This window comes from Apium graveolens, chromosome 5 (assembly GCF_009905375.1).
Source record: "Apium graveolens cultivar Ventura chromosome 5, ASM990537v1, whole genome shotgun sequence".
NCBI classification, from domain to species: domain Eukaryota; kingdom Viridiplantae; phylum Streptophyta; class Magnoliopsida; order Apiales; family Apiaceae; genus Apium; species Apium graveolens.
Window position 1 is genome coordinate 128,348,194 of NC_133651.1, and position 14,031 is coordinate 128,362,224.

General features: G+C 36.7%; 1 non-coding gene across 1 annotated transcript; it reads right to left on the reverse strand.

Moving 5' to 3' along the window:
• Nucleotides 1-12,220: 12,220 nt before the first annotated feature.
• Nucleotides 12,221-12,327, reverse strand: LOC141662769 (small nucleolar RNA R71). The gene has a single exon (XR_012550862.1). It is a non-coding gene; the product is annotated as a small nucleolar RNA R71 (small nucleolar RNA).
• Between the last annotated feature and the right edge of the window lie 1,704 nt (nt 12,328-14,031).

Genomic DNA, 14,031 nt, shown 5'->3' on the forward strand with positions numbered 1-14,031 from the left:
ACATTTCCATGTTATCCAATAAGGTTAATTGTTCAAAGGGGGTTGGATACAATTAACCAATAAATCGATCTATCATAGATATAAAGTAATAACAATAGAGAACAGATGAATTAAATAACAATTTATATTGATCTTTAATAAACTGTTACAAAACTCTCTCAAGAACAATATTCTTAAGAGCTGTTAGGTTATGAAAATACTCAAGTTAAGCACACCACAAAGTGATAACCTATTCTGTGTTTATATGTCACACAGCTACACAATCTATTCCTATCAAATACAAGATATGTTAAATTATAAATTATCTAGTTTCTATACATATCTAAATTAACAACTACGATCCTATAAATTAGTAGATTATGATTTATCCTGTAGCTGTGACTTATCCAGTCATATTCTGACAGTCATCACATCCTGATGCATATCCTGACTGTATTAGATCCTGACAATTGACAAATCATGAATGTTAGACAGATCTTGACTAGCTTTACATCCTGATGCCTCTTGACAGATCTTGAGTCCATAGCAGATCCTGATTTTTGACATAGGCAATTTCTAATAATCACCCTCAATTTATGCTTTTTAGAATAAGCATAAATTCTAAAGTGTTGTCTAGCGCCAAAAACCAGAAGGACAAAATATTAAGTATAGGAGTAGTGAAGCATACTTTGTTTCAGAATTTGAATTCATATTTCTTGGTAGACTCTGCAGTATCTCTGAACAAAAGCTTTCACTATGTCATCAATCTTCTTTAATATTATCTGCTTTAGCCCGATATTCAAGTTATTCTCATACTCGGTTTCTTCAGATAACTGGTATATTACAGCTCTTAATTTCTGATTGGAGTTCTTTCAATCACCAACTCATCTAGTGACACATAATAAGCTTTTGGCCCATCAGGATTCATGGTTATGTGTCTCTGTGTGAGGACATTCTCAATTACAACTCCTCCTTTCCCCATGTTGACTTCTTGCATTATGAAATTCATGGAAGTAGGAACATAAGATCTAAAATAATGAGAACCATGATCAAGTACCCTTTTTTAGATAGTTGCAAGAATCATGTTGGACCATTCTCTGGAAGCTTCATCTTTAACTCTTAGCAAGTAATGGATATATTTGAGCTATCTGATTGTCATGATCAGTAATTCATCAAGAGATAGAACTTGAACTTGATCACCTTGCAGTAAGAGTAGAATCTTTTGCTTGGGTTCTGAACCATCATGTTTGTCAAGAAACTTCTTGACCAGGACTATCAGCTAGAGTGAAATTAATCAATCTTAGATTTACCAAATCATCAACATGATGTCCAATCCCAACTATCTTGTATAAGGTGGAGATAGTTTGAGAGGATTTGCTTGTACCATCTAGGATTTCTTGTCTCTAATACTGTTAGAACCAGGTAAACCTTACACCCTTATACCTCCAGGAACAAAATTCATCTCATCATTACAATTAATATCATCAATTTTCTTCCACTTGTACTTGTTCTTGATCTTGGGAAAATTTTGAGCTCTCCTTTCTGCTCTTTCACTCAACATTCTCCTATCAATACTCCTCCATCTACTTCTTCCAGATCTTCTAAGCATGTTGTTAAATTCTTGATTTGCTCTGTCAATAGCTATCCTGATTCTTCCTTTCTGTCTCCTTTCCTCTTCATTAAAAGTATAAGTTCTTTCATCTCCACCAACTTCAGCATTGTATGCTACAACATAAGTAGAAAGAACTTCAAGATTCAACCGAAAAGAGCTTCTTCATCTTCATTCTCAAATAACTCAGAAATAAACTGTGACGCCCTCCAAACCCGGGTCAGAAGTTTGGGGTTCACAACATACACACACACACCATATTTATAAACCTGTTTATAAAGTAATAATATACAATGACCCTACTTACCATAATCCATGGATCGCAATAGGTTAAAGTATGCACACAAGCCACAACCACACTTATATTACAAACGTACCAAAACTCATCTAGTTTAACTTACATCTGAATAGTAAACATTCTTACAACTTTCAAACTTAAACTATAACAAAAGTCTTCAGCTAGCTTAATCTATCTTAACCTGGAATCCTAGCTCGCACACTTGACTGGGGATCCTCACTACCAACATGTTCCTTCTTAACTGGAAAAGAACATAAACAGAATCGCAAAAGTGAACTAACTAGCTCAGCAAGTCACAGTGACAATACTGAGATTAAATCAAATGAAATAATTTAGGTTATCAAGATTCTTAATAAGCAATGGTTAGAATTGGATACTCAATTTTTATTTAAAAACAACCAAGGTTAGGCTGCTGATCAGTCACGCACTAACCCCGAGCAAGGTATACAACTCTGCTCTATATACTGGATCCAAGGCACACATTGGCCTAATACGACCACGAATCTGGTCTGACCACGAATTTGGTCCATATTTATAAAATAATTCAATTCTATAAAAATAACAGAATAAACAATATAAATCAATAAACAAAATCATAAAAAACATTTATCTTCAAGCATAAGGTGATTTGCAATCACCAAAAGGGTATAACAAGGTGAGTACAAAGATTGGCTATCAGCGGGTGAAAGAATCAAATAACAGAAGAATCAAGGTCTCGTGGTGTTGAGTGGCATTTATGACATTTTATTACGCTCTGTAAAGCTTTGAATTGGTGTATTTGTACTCGGATTGGTGTTTTAATGTGTTTTCTAGTGTTTTTGCATTTTCAGGCATTATCCAGGTAATCAGATGAATTAGCATTGTTTTGGTGCTAATTTGGTGTTAAGGTGGTGTTGAAATAAAAGTTCTTGGAAAGCCGGCTCAAATTAGCAAGGAAATTGAAGAAGTCGGAATCTTAATCAGGAGGTCAGCATGCCCGTGCTGTGAAAGCACGCGGCTGCGCCCAAAGTCCAGAAACTCAACTCGCCCGTGCTGGTCAAGCGCGCCCGCGCTAGGTCGAGAAAAAATAATCCTGATTCTATTGGGCTTTTGATCCAGAAGATTTATACTCTTCATGGGGTTGCTATATATACATAAATAAGCTCGTTTTTTATAGAGAGACATACCAGAGCACAAGGAGAAGGCGTATGAAGACCGATTTAGCACAATTCAACCAAGGCGAAGAAGATCTAGTTTTAACTTGTGATTCTTTGTTTAAGTTATAATGTTGGATGCTAGTTTTCTTATTCTTGAACCTATACTCTTGTTTTGTATTTTGTTTATTATTCGGTTATAAAGACTACATTTATTATACCATGCTTTCATCGGAACCCACGTTAATGATGAGTCTGATTATGGGCTAATCGTTATCGTGGGGTTCTAACAGATTTATTTATGATTTTCTTTAGTTGATTTGTTTCGATGCCTTAGTGTGTGGTGATTCTATGATAACTTAGTATTGATTGTGCGTATTCATCTTATCAGTGTCGCGAATTTATAAGATAGTGTGTTAATTCTTAATGAAGCAAAAGTGAATTTAAGGATTTAGAACTTGCCATGCTAGCATAGATTCATGTGTTATTGTTATGCATGATTCGTAGGTAATTTTAACCATCTTACTTGCCCTATGTAATCATGATAGATAGCTTGTACATTAAGCCATTATATTGTCAAATTCTATAGACATATAGGGTCTCAATATAATTGGTGTCTATTCAGCTTCTATCTCTTTTGTGGATGTCTGGTAGTATGGTATTCGTGCAACGAAAGTTGGCGTTTATCAGTTTCGTGTTATCTGATTAGTGTCATCACCATCACATGTTAAGGTTAAGAACGAAAAGGCTATTTAATGAAGTATCTAATGAAGTTAGAATCCCATGTTTGTCATATATATTAATTCAACCATTCTTGTTCTCTTAGTTATAATTATTAGTTTAATTCTTAGTTATAAACAATCTCAATTTGTTGATCATCTTAGCATTGGATAATAACTATATCATTGTTGCATAGGTGCATAATCTATAATTAACCAAAACCAGTCTCTGTGGGAACGAATCTGATTTATATCTTATACTACTTGCAAACGCGTATACTGCGTGAATTTTAGCGCGTGTTTAGCGGCTAACATGTTTTTGGCGCCGCTGCGGGGAACTCGGTGTTAATTTTTAGTTTATGTGTTTGTCATCAGTTCTCGTTAAAGTTCATTGACTCGGACATTGTTACTTATCTGTTTCCTTGTCTTATTTCAGGTACTCTAGTGAGCGTGTATGCATACGCGTTCTCGGTCTCGTAAGAGAACGCTGGATAAAGCCGAGGAAGAAGCTGTAGTGGTTCGAAGGTGTAAGTCATATGTTATAGCCTATTTATATATTCGAGGATTCAACTCAACTCAAATAAGAATGTAATAAGTAAATAGTGGATCGACCGTCAGAGAGATCTCGCAAAATAATATCTGTCAAAGGATTCAGAAACAAGGTTCATCTACAGACTTGAGGAGTTAATTCACTGGAAGAAGTTCAAGAAGTTGATCATGCCTCAGTGATATAAATCAAGATCGTGGATTTAATCAAGTGACAGAGATCTCGTCAGAGTATCATTAATTACAAGGATTTAATCTGAAGAAAATCAAAGTGTCAAAGTCAAGACATGAAGAAACGTCACGGAAGTTAGTCACTCATGAACCAGACAGTACATCGAGTGTCAACATTGAAGTGGTGGAATTGATTCATAATTTTCAGTGATTTTCAGAAGATCTGCAGAAGGATGGGTGCTGTTGAAGACTAGAATTAATTCTCTATTAATTAATTAAGTCATCTAATTTAATTAAGAAAATAAATTATATCTGCGAAGATTAATTTATTTATTAATTGAATTAATTGATTAATTAATTCTGAATTAATTTTAGGAATTTTCAGAATTTAAATTGGATTAAAATCTGCATTAAATCAGCAAGACAATTGAAAATGAACTAGCATGACAATCAGGATTGTCATACCGATTGTCATGCTAGGCCATTTTCAATAGTCTCATCGAAAGTTACACTAGGAGGATGATTGTCTTGCTAGTTCATTCTGATTGTCATGCTAGTTCATTCAGATTGTCTTGCTAGTTCAATCCATTGTCCTACCGAAAGTCTTGCCAGCTATAGGATTGTCATGCCAATTCAATTCTATTCGGTTGTTGATTAAAAAGAAGCAGAGAAGCAGCAACTCAATAATCCAGAACACAGAAGTCAAGAAAAAAGCAGAAAAGAAAAACAAGAAGAAATATTTCATCTTTTCATCTGCCTACTTCAAGATTAAATTTCTAGATTGTAAAGTTAAATCCAATCCACTAGAAATCTTTATCTTGCTCTTGTGTAACAATCTAGCGGATCAAAATCCCTAGAACTTAATCTCAAATCGCGTTTAGCATTTGATTCTAATTATTGCAAAAATAGAAAAAGTTCATGTCGAATTTATTCTAAATTTGTGATAATTAATTTGAGATTAATTCCTTGTAATCGATACAGTTGTTGTAACACCTTTCAAGTTTAATAATATTTTTATTTAACTTGAATTTTGTTTCACATTTTTTATTCCGCATTTAATTCGATTATTCGGTACTGTTTGTATTCAACCCCCCCTTCTACAAACACATTGGGACCTAACAATTGGTATCAGAGCCTTCTGATTAACGAACAAATCAAAATCCTAGACTTTTGTGATTTTTCAACTCCTTGAATTTTTATTTATTCAAAAATTCATAATGACTTCACATAAAGTTGGAACCGTTAAAATTCCACAATTTGATAAAGAGAATTATATCATGTGGAAGAAGAAGATGCTATTATTTTTACAAGTTGCAAATCCCAAATATTCAAACTTGTTAAAGAAGGGTATAAAAACTCCGATGGTTATTGAACCGGAGGTAATAATAGATGGTGTGGTGACTACTAAAGCTAGAACCTATCCAAAAGAGCCCGAAGATTTTACTCCTGCTGAGAAGGAAGAAGCCTCCTTGGATGCCAGCCTTCAATTAATATTAATTGATTCCCTTGATCCCTTGATGAACAGACATGTGATGAACTGTAAAAATTCTAAACACATGTGGGAAACTATTGAGGTAATTAATGAAGGCACAGAGGAAGTTAGGGAGAACAAGTTGGAGATCCTAACCTCTGAGTATGAATATTTTAAATCAAATCCAGGAGAAGGAATTACTGAAGTGTTTGAGAGGTACAATGCGTTGATCAACAACCTGAACATCAATGGAAAGTATTATTCAATCAGGGAGGTCAACAAAAAGTTCCTTTTAACACTGCCAGCTCATCTTGAACATAGAATCACTGCCATTAGAGAAGCTAGAAATCTGAGTGAGATTTCTTTGGACAGGCTCTATGGAGTGTTAAAAACCTATGAGTTGGAGCAGATTCAACAGAAGGAAGTCTACGGGAAGGATAGAATGGTCAGCACATCTACTGCACTTGTAGCTGAAGGTCAACAACAACAACAATCTCAACAATTAGAAAGAATGGTACAGTTTTCCCAGGGTGAGGAAAATGAGTTAGTAGCAGAATATGATCCTCCTACTACAAATCAATCTAGTGATGATTTTTATTCCTTGGAAGAGCTGGAGCAATTGGAAGACGAATCAATGGCCCAAATTGTCAAGAGATTCTCTAATGTCAGATTCAGGAGGAATCCCAAGCTTAAGTACAAGTCCAACTACAACAAATTCCAGAAAGGTGGATCTTCATCCTCTAACACCAGCAGTGGTGGATACAAAACAGGGATGGTTGATCGGAGCACCATCAGATGCTATAACTGCAATGAGTTGGGACACTTTGCCACAGAATGTAGAAAGCCAAAGCAAGTAAGAAAGAACTCTGAAAGGGCTTATCTGGCAAAGGGAAGAAGCTGGGATGATACTGACAGTGAAGATGAAGATGAAGGAAATCTTGCTCTTATGGCTATTGATGGAAAAGCTTCATCGTCAAGAAAAGAGGTAAAACTTTCTGATGCTGAAATGGTTTATCATCTAAGAGGTAACTTATATTGTGCACATCGTGATAATGAACTGTTAAGTTTACAGATCACAGACCTTGAGAAAGAGGTCAATGAATTAAGACTTGTGCACATTAATCAAGACAAATTAAAAGAACAGGTATCTTTTCTAGAGAATAGAGTTGACTGTTATAGAAAACTCGAAACTATTCTCAAAGACAAGATCACCGGTCTTGAGACTAAGGTTAGAGCCTACTTCAATTCTTGTTTGAAGGCTAAAGAGTTCTATAGTAAGCAAGCTGTTAATCAAACATCTGGAATAGGTTATGATTACAATGCTGCTATTGGAGAATTAGGCATAAACTCCCCTCCTCATGTATGTGCTAAAGGGAGGGAAGTACCACATGTGCTTAAGGGTGTTGATGAACCCCTCTATAAAGCATCAATTGCTGAACCATTTGATGCGACCTCTTCTGTTATTCAAGAAGAAATACGTGCTGAAGATCTTGCTAATGAGAAGGTTGTTTCCAAGTCAAGTGTGTCGAAAGTTCCAGTCAAAGTTGTGAAAGCAACTGAGACTAACTCAGACACACATGAGTTGGATAACAAAAATGCCATGTCTGCCATGCATAAATTGCCTGCTGTTAATCACTCTCATAAAGCATGTGGTGTTGCTAATTGTATGTCTTGTGCTTTTAATATGATGTATGCTTATTTTAATGGTAAGCATGTGTCTAATGATAAGACTACTCCTCGTCAGCATGTGAATAACAAGAAGCATGATATGTCTAAGACTGCTAGTCCTTCTAAGGCTAGAAAGGAGACATTTGTGCCTAAGCTTAAACAAAAATTTGTTAACGCTGTTTACAAGGTCAAATGTTCAGTCATTGAGAAAGTTGAGGCAATTAAAATTAAAAATGTTGTTTTGCCTGACAAAGGACAGTTCTACAAGTATGCCGGGCCCAACCAAGTTTGGGTTCCGAAGAAGGTCTAATCCATTTGTAGTGCAGGGCATTAAACAAGTGTAACCAGTAGTGTGGATTCTTGACAGTGGATCATCAAGACATATGACCGGAGATAGAGCCCTGCTATCAAATATGGATTGAGAAAGCTGGCCCCCTGGTTACCTTTGGAGATAACAGCAAAGGTTTATCTGAGGGATATGGCTGTTTGCAAGCTGGATATGTTATCAGTGAAATTTTGTATATTGTGCTAGGTTATTATCAGGAAGCAGTATCTAACATATAGCACCAGTGACGAGACTTGAGAATATTACGACATATCAGGCACTTGCTGCACATTACACTTGGAATTGTACTCTAGTAAGATGTGTACAAGTGTACTCCTGGTTGGTGAGTTAAAAGAGGAAGTCAGTGCACCACAGTTCATGGACTTTGCAGCTGCAGATCTATTGGACTATGCAATCTCTTCTTCACAATCTCACTTCAGGTTGGTATGAACTAGTATACTGCTCAAGCAATCGTCAAGGACATGGTATGGCACTCTAACTGCAGTTACAGTTTTATATGAACTAGTAGAGTCGTCATATTTATAACTATTTTATCACTAGGCACAATCATATTGTTTTATATGTGCAGTGATATATTGATAATGCAACATAACAATTAGTATCTAAAGTACTTGACAAGTATCGGTCAATGATATGTTGTTAACATTATGTTGCAGATATTTGTAAGCTTTTGACATGAATGAGAATTACTTAGACTTTACCCTAAGTGATCAATGTTTTATCAAAAACTCATTCATATTGAAAAACAAAATCAAACTTCTTTCTACATTAGTGATTTTTTATGTCATGTAAAATCTTTTGAAATCACTATTGTAAATCATTTTCTCTCTATTACCATATATTCTGTGTTACAGGTTCAGTCTCCAATGGCTTTCTTTCATTGACAGTCATGGGGTTGAAAACCCACAACGTCTATCCCAGACTGTAAAGACAAATACAGAAACAGAACCAACCAACACTCTCTTACCACTAAATGTAGTATGAATGAGCGTGAGGGAGATAGTGCCTTAGTGCACCACATAAGGAAGGTTCTGTAGTCAACCCAGTAGCTCTGTCTCATACATAGATGAGTAGTATTTAAACCGAGACAACTGCTAGCCCCCATACATCTTCTCAAAAAGATGTAATGGCTGAAAAGGCACAAAAACAGTTACTAGATTCATTCTCTCAACAGGGTGCGTCTATTGAATTTTGCCTGTCGGCCAAGGTATCCGATGTAGAGTCACCACTTCAAACATAATCAATTCTTGATGCACAAGGAGAGGTTACACACTCAAAGGATGAGTTGACGGAAACAAGAGTTTCGACCATTTTAAGGTCAGATTCGATTGTTCAAGGTTCGTTAGTGGACCAATTGCCTTTACAGGTGTTAGGAGAGGATACTGATCCAAAAGCCATATGTCAGTGGTCAGTGTCTACCTCCCCAGGCTTAAATCCCCTGGATGCATCTGCGGATAGTGGATCTGACATAGGTGCAGATCGGCAACTTGTTGACAATGATTCAGATATTACCTGATAAGTCACAAGGAAATGTCTTCATAGACATTAGAAGGGAACTTTGATCTTTATGCTAAATTCTTTGGATCATTGTTTACCTTCCCAGAATTCAAATCTGGAACCCTAAAAGGGAAACTAGTAACTTGTAAATTATGACTCAGATTCATCTGACGAGTTTAACAAGGATGGGGATTTGTGAACTCCCATTGCACCACCTGTGACCTCCTTAAGGATGGCTAAGGTGATTTTCCTTGCAGGTACAGCTGGATTATGGAGCTATGAGAGAAGAGTGATACACTTGTGAGAATGAGTGTAAACACGAGTGGAGAGAAGAGTGAAACTCATGTGAGGTACACTAAACACAATCACACACTCACAGTGAGGAAGAAAGAGAAACTACTTGTTATTTCTTTTCCAACCAAGTGAAATATGAGAACTCCTTCAGACGACGGCATACATTCCTTCTTTAAGGGGGAGATAAAAGCTTAAGTAATAGTTTGGAGGATTCCTCAACTAAGGGGGAGAAATAGCAGGGAGGAAGAAAAAGATCCTAAAAATGTACACTACACCACACCATTGTTGTTTGTAACTACGGATCCTATTATACGGGAGAGGTGGTAAACACAAGGTGATTTCCTAGTAAGGGAAGAAGCTGTTTTGGGAGTACCATTGGTTTTATCTGCGGATCCTATTGTACGGGAGAGGTGGTAAATGAAGGTGATCTTCTTTAATCAGTTGATTCTCATAGGGGGAGAAGCAAGAGAGATATGGGCTTCTCAACAGGAAATGTGGTTGTACAAATGAAGATGGAACTACTTGAAGATATGTTCAGTCTAGAGGAACATCTACTTGGAATCTGGAAAATGTTAAATCTCATCCAGAACTTTTCTGCTATTTACTTTGCATGTATGGTTATATCTTTTTCTTATTTGTTAGTTGAGTTATCCTCTAGGTATTTGTGTGTTATTGTCTAACAAACAAATAGGGGGAGATTGTAAGTCATATGTCATAGCCTATTTATATATTCGAGGATTCAACTCAACTCAAATAAGAATGTAATAAGTAAATAGTGGATCGACCGTCAGAGAGATCTCGCAAAGTAATATCTGTCAAAGGATTCAGAAACAAGGTTCATCTACAGACTTGAGGAGTTAATTCACTGGAAGAAGTTCAAGAAGTTGATCATGCCTCAGTGATATAAATCAAGATCGTGGATTTAATCAAGTGACAGAGATCTCGTCAGAGTATCATTAATTACAAGGATTTAATCTGAAGAAAATCAAAGTGTCAAAGTCAAGACATGAAGAAACGTCACGGAAGTTAGTCACTCATGAACCAGACAGTACATCGAGTGTCAACATTGAAGTGGTGGAATTGATTCATAATTTTCAGTGATTTTCAGAAGATCTGCAGAAGGATGGGTGCTGTTGAAGACTAGAATTAATTCTCTATTAATTAATTAAGTCATCTAATTTAATTAAGAAAATAAATTATATCTGCGAAGATTAATTTATTTATTAATTGAATTAATTGATTAATTAATTCTGAATTAATTTTAGGAATTTTCAGAATTTAAATTGGATTAAAATCTGCATTAAATCAGCAAGACAATTGAAAATGAACTAGCATGACAATCAGGATTGTCATACCGATTGTCATGCTAGGCCATTTTCAATAGTCTCACCGAAAGTTACACTAGGAGGATGATTGTCTTGCTAGTTCATTCTGATTGTCATGCTAGTTCATTCAGATTGTCTTGCTAGTTCAATCCATTGTCCTACCGAAAGTCTTGCCAGCTATAGGATTGTCATGCCAATTCAATTCTATTCGGTTGTTGATTAAAAAGAAGCAGAGAAGCAGCAACTCAATAATCCAGAACACAGAAGTCAAGAAAAAAAGCAGAAAAGAAAAACAAGAAGAAATATTTCATCTTTTCATCTGCATACTTCAAGATTAAATTTCTAGATTGTAAAGTTAAATCCAATCCACTAGAAATCTTTATCTTGCTCTTGTGTAACAATCTAGCGGATCAAAATCCCTAGAACTTAATCTCAAATCGCGTTTAGCATTTGATTCTAATTATTGCAAAAATAGAAAAAGTTCATGTCGAATTTATTCTAAATTTGTGATAATTAATTTGAGATTAATTCCTTGTAATTGATACAGTTGTTGTAACACCTTTCAAGTTTAATAATATTTTTATTTAACTTGAATTTTGTTTCACATTTTTTATTCCGCATTTAATTCGATTATTCGGTACTGTTTGTATTCAACCCCCCTTCTACAAACATATTGGGACCTAACAGAAGGGAAATTGTTGAGGACGAAGAGAAGGTAGAAGAAGAAGAGAAAGTCGAGGAACCAGTTTTAGTAGTGATGGGAGATCAAGCAGAAATTCCAAAGGCTTTGATGGACTATTCTCAGCCTGAGATCAATGATATTCAGTTAAGCATCATCAGGCTAGCCATTTCGGCTAACGCTTTTGAGATCAAGTCAAGCACGATTCAGATGATACAGAACTCAGTTCAATTTGGTTCTCAGTTCAGTTTGGGGGTTCTCCTACAGAAGATCCCAACATGCACATCATGGATTTCATCGAGATCTGCGACACTTTCAAGTTCAATGGTGTGACTGAAGATACTATCAAGCTGCGAATCTTCCCATTCTCTCTGAGGGATAAAGCTAAGTGCTGGTTACATTCTCTACCACCAGGGTCTATCACTACTTGGGAAGATCTTGCTCAAAAGTTTCTCACTAAATTCTTCCCTATGACAAAGACTGCTGCAATCAGGAATGCTCTTACTCAGTTTGCTCAGCAAACTGGAGAATCTCTGTGTGAGGCTTGGGATCGATATAAGGAGATGCTAAGAAAGTGCCCACACCATGGCATGCCTGATTGGATGATTATCAACTGTTTCTACAATGGATTGGGTGCTACTTCTAGACCCATACTCGATGCAGCATCAGGAGGAGCCTTGTGGGCTAAGAGCTACAATAAAGCTTATGAACTAATTAAATTGATGGCTGCTAATGAATACCAAAATCCTTCCCAGAGACTGACTCAGGGAAAATTAGCAGGAATTATGGAGTTGGATGCAGCAACTGCTATAGCTGCCCAACTTAAGGCTTTGACGATGAAGGTGGACACTTTGGCTAATTATGGAGTTAATCAAATCTCTAGTATCTGTGAGCTTTGTGCTTGTGCCCATGAGACTGATCAGTATGCTATTTCTAGTGAATCAGCTCAGTTCGTGAGCAACTTTCAGCGATCACAACAACCTGTGCCAGCTACCTATCATCCTAACAATCGCCATCATCCTAATTTCAGCTGGAGCAACGCTCAGAATGCGGTTCAACAGCCTTATCAGCAGTACCCAGCTAAGCAGTATAACCCCCCTGGTTTTTAGCAACCGCGATATGCACCAAGACAACAACTCCAGCTACAACAAGCTAATGAAAAATCTGAATTAGAGGAGTTGAAGCTTATGTGCAAAAGCCAAGCTGTTTCTATCAAGACCTTGGAAAATCAAATTGGATAAATTTCCAATGCCTTGCTAAATCATCAACCTGGTACACTACCTAGTGATACTGAAGTACCAGGAAAGAAGGAAGCTAACGAGTAGGTGAAGGCAATCACCTTGAGGTCTGGGAAGGTTGCGAATCCCGAACAACTCAAGTTTCGGAGGAAGAAGCTAGGGCTGAAGAAGTAGAGCAGCGAGAAGCAGAAGTGGAACCAAGGAAGATTACTGTTGAGCACACTCCTCCTGAGGGTAATATAGGGGAGAAACATACCTTTCGCTGAGGATCTTGAGCAGATGCCTAGTTACGCAAAGTTTATGAAAGGTATTCTCTCTTAGAAAGTGAAGCTAGATGATTTAGAGACTGTTGCTCTAATGGAGGAATGCAGTGCTGTGCTACAACCAAAGTTGCCTCCAAAGCTAAAAGATATTGGAAGCTTCACTATTCCGTGTACTATTGGAAAAGTGTCTTTCGACAGATGCTTATGTGACTTGGGAGCTAGCATTAATTTGATGCCTTTGTCAATCTTCAAGAAGTTGAACTTGCCTGATCCAAAACCGACTTATATGACTTTGCAGTTGGCCGATCATTCTATTATATATCCTCGAGGTATTGTGGAGGATGTCTTAGTCAAGGTTGATAAACTCATCTTCCATGCTGATTTCATAATTCTTGATTTCGAGGAGGATAAGAAGATTCTCATAATCTTGGGAAGACCCTTCTTGGCGACTGGCCGAACCTTGATAGATGTGCAGAAGGGTGAGCTTACAATGCGAGTGTTGGATCAGGATGTAACTTTTAATATGTTCAATGCTATGAAATTTCCTATGGAAAATGAGAAGTGCTTAAAGGTGGAGCTGATCGATTTTGTGGTCACTTTAGAACTTGATCAATTGCTAAGGTATGACGCCTTAGAGAAGGCCTTGTTGGGGAACTCAGATAGTGAAGATGACGAAGGTGAAGAGCAATTGCAATATTTAAATGCTTCTCCCTGGAAGAGGAAGATTGATATGCCTTTTGAATCTCTTGGAAATGAGGAATTGAACAAAGCTCCTAACCGCCTCAAGCCATCTAT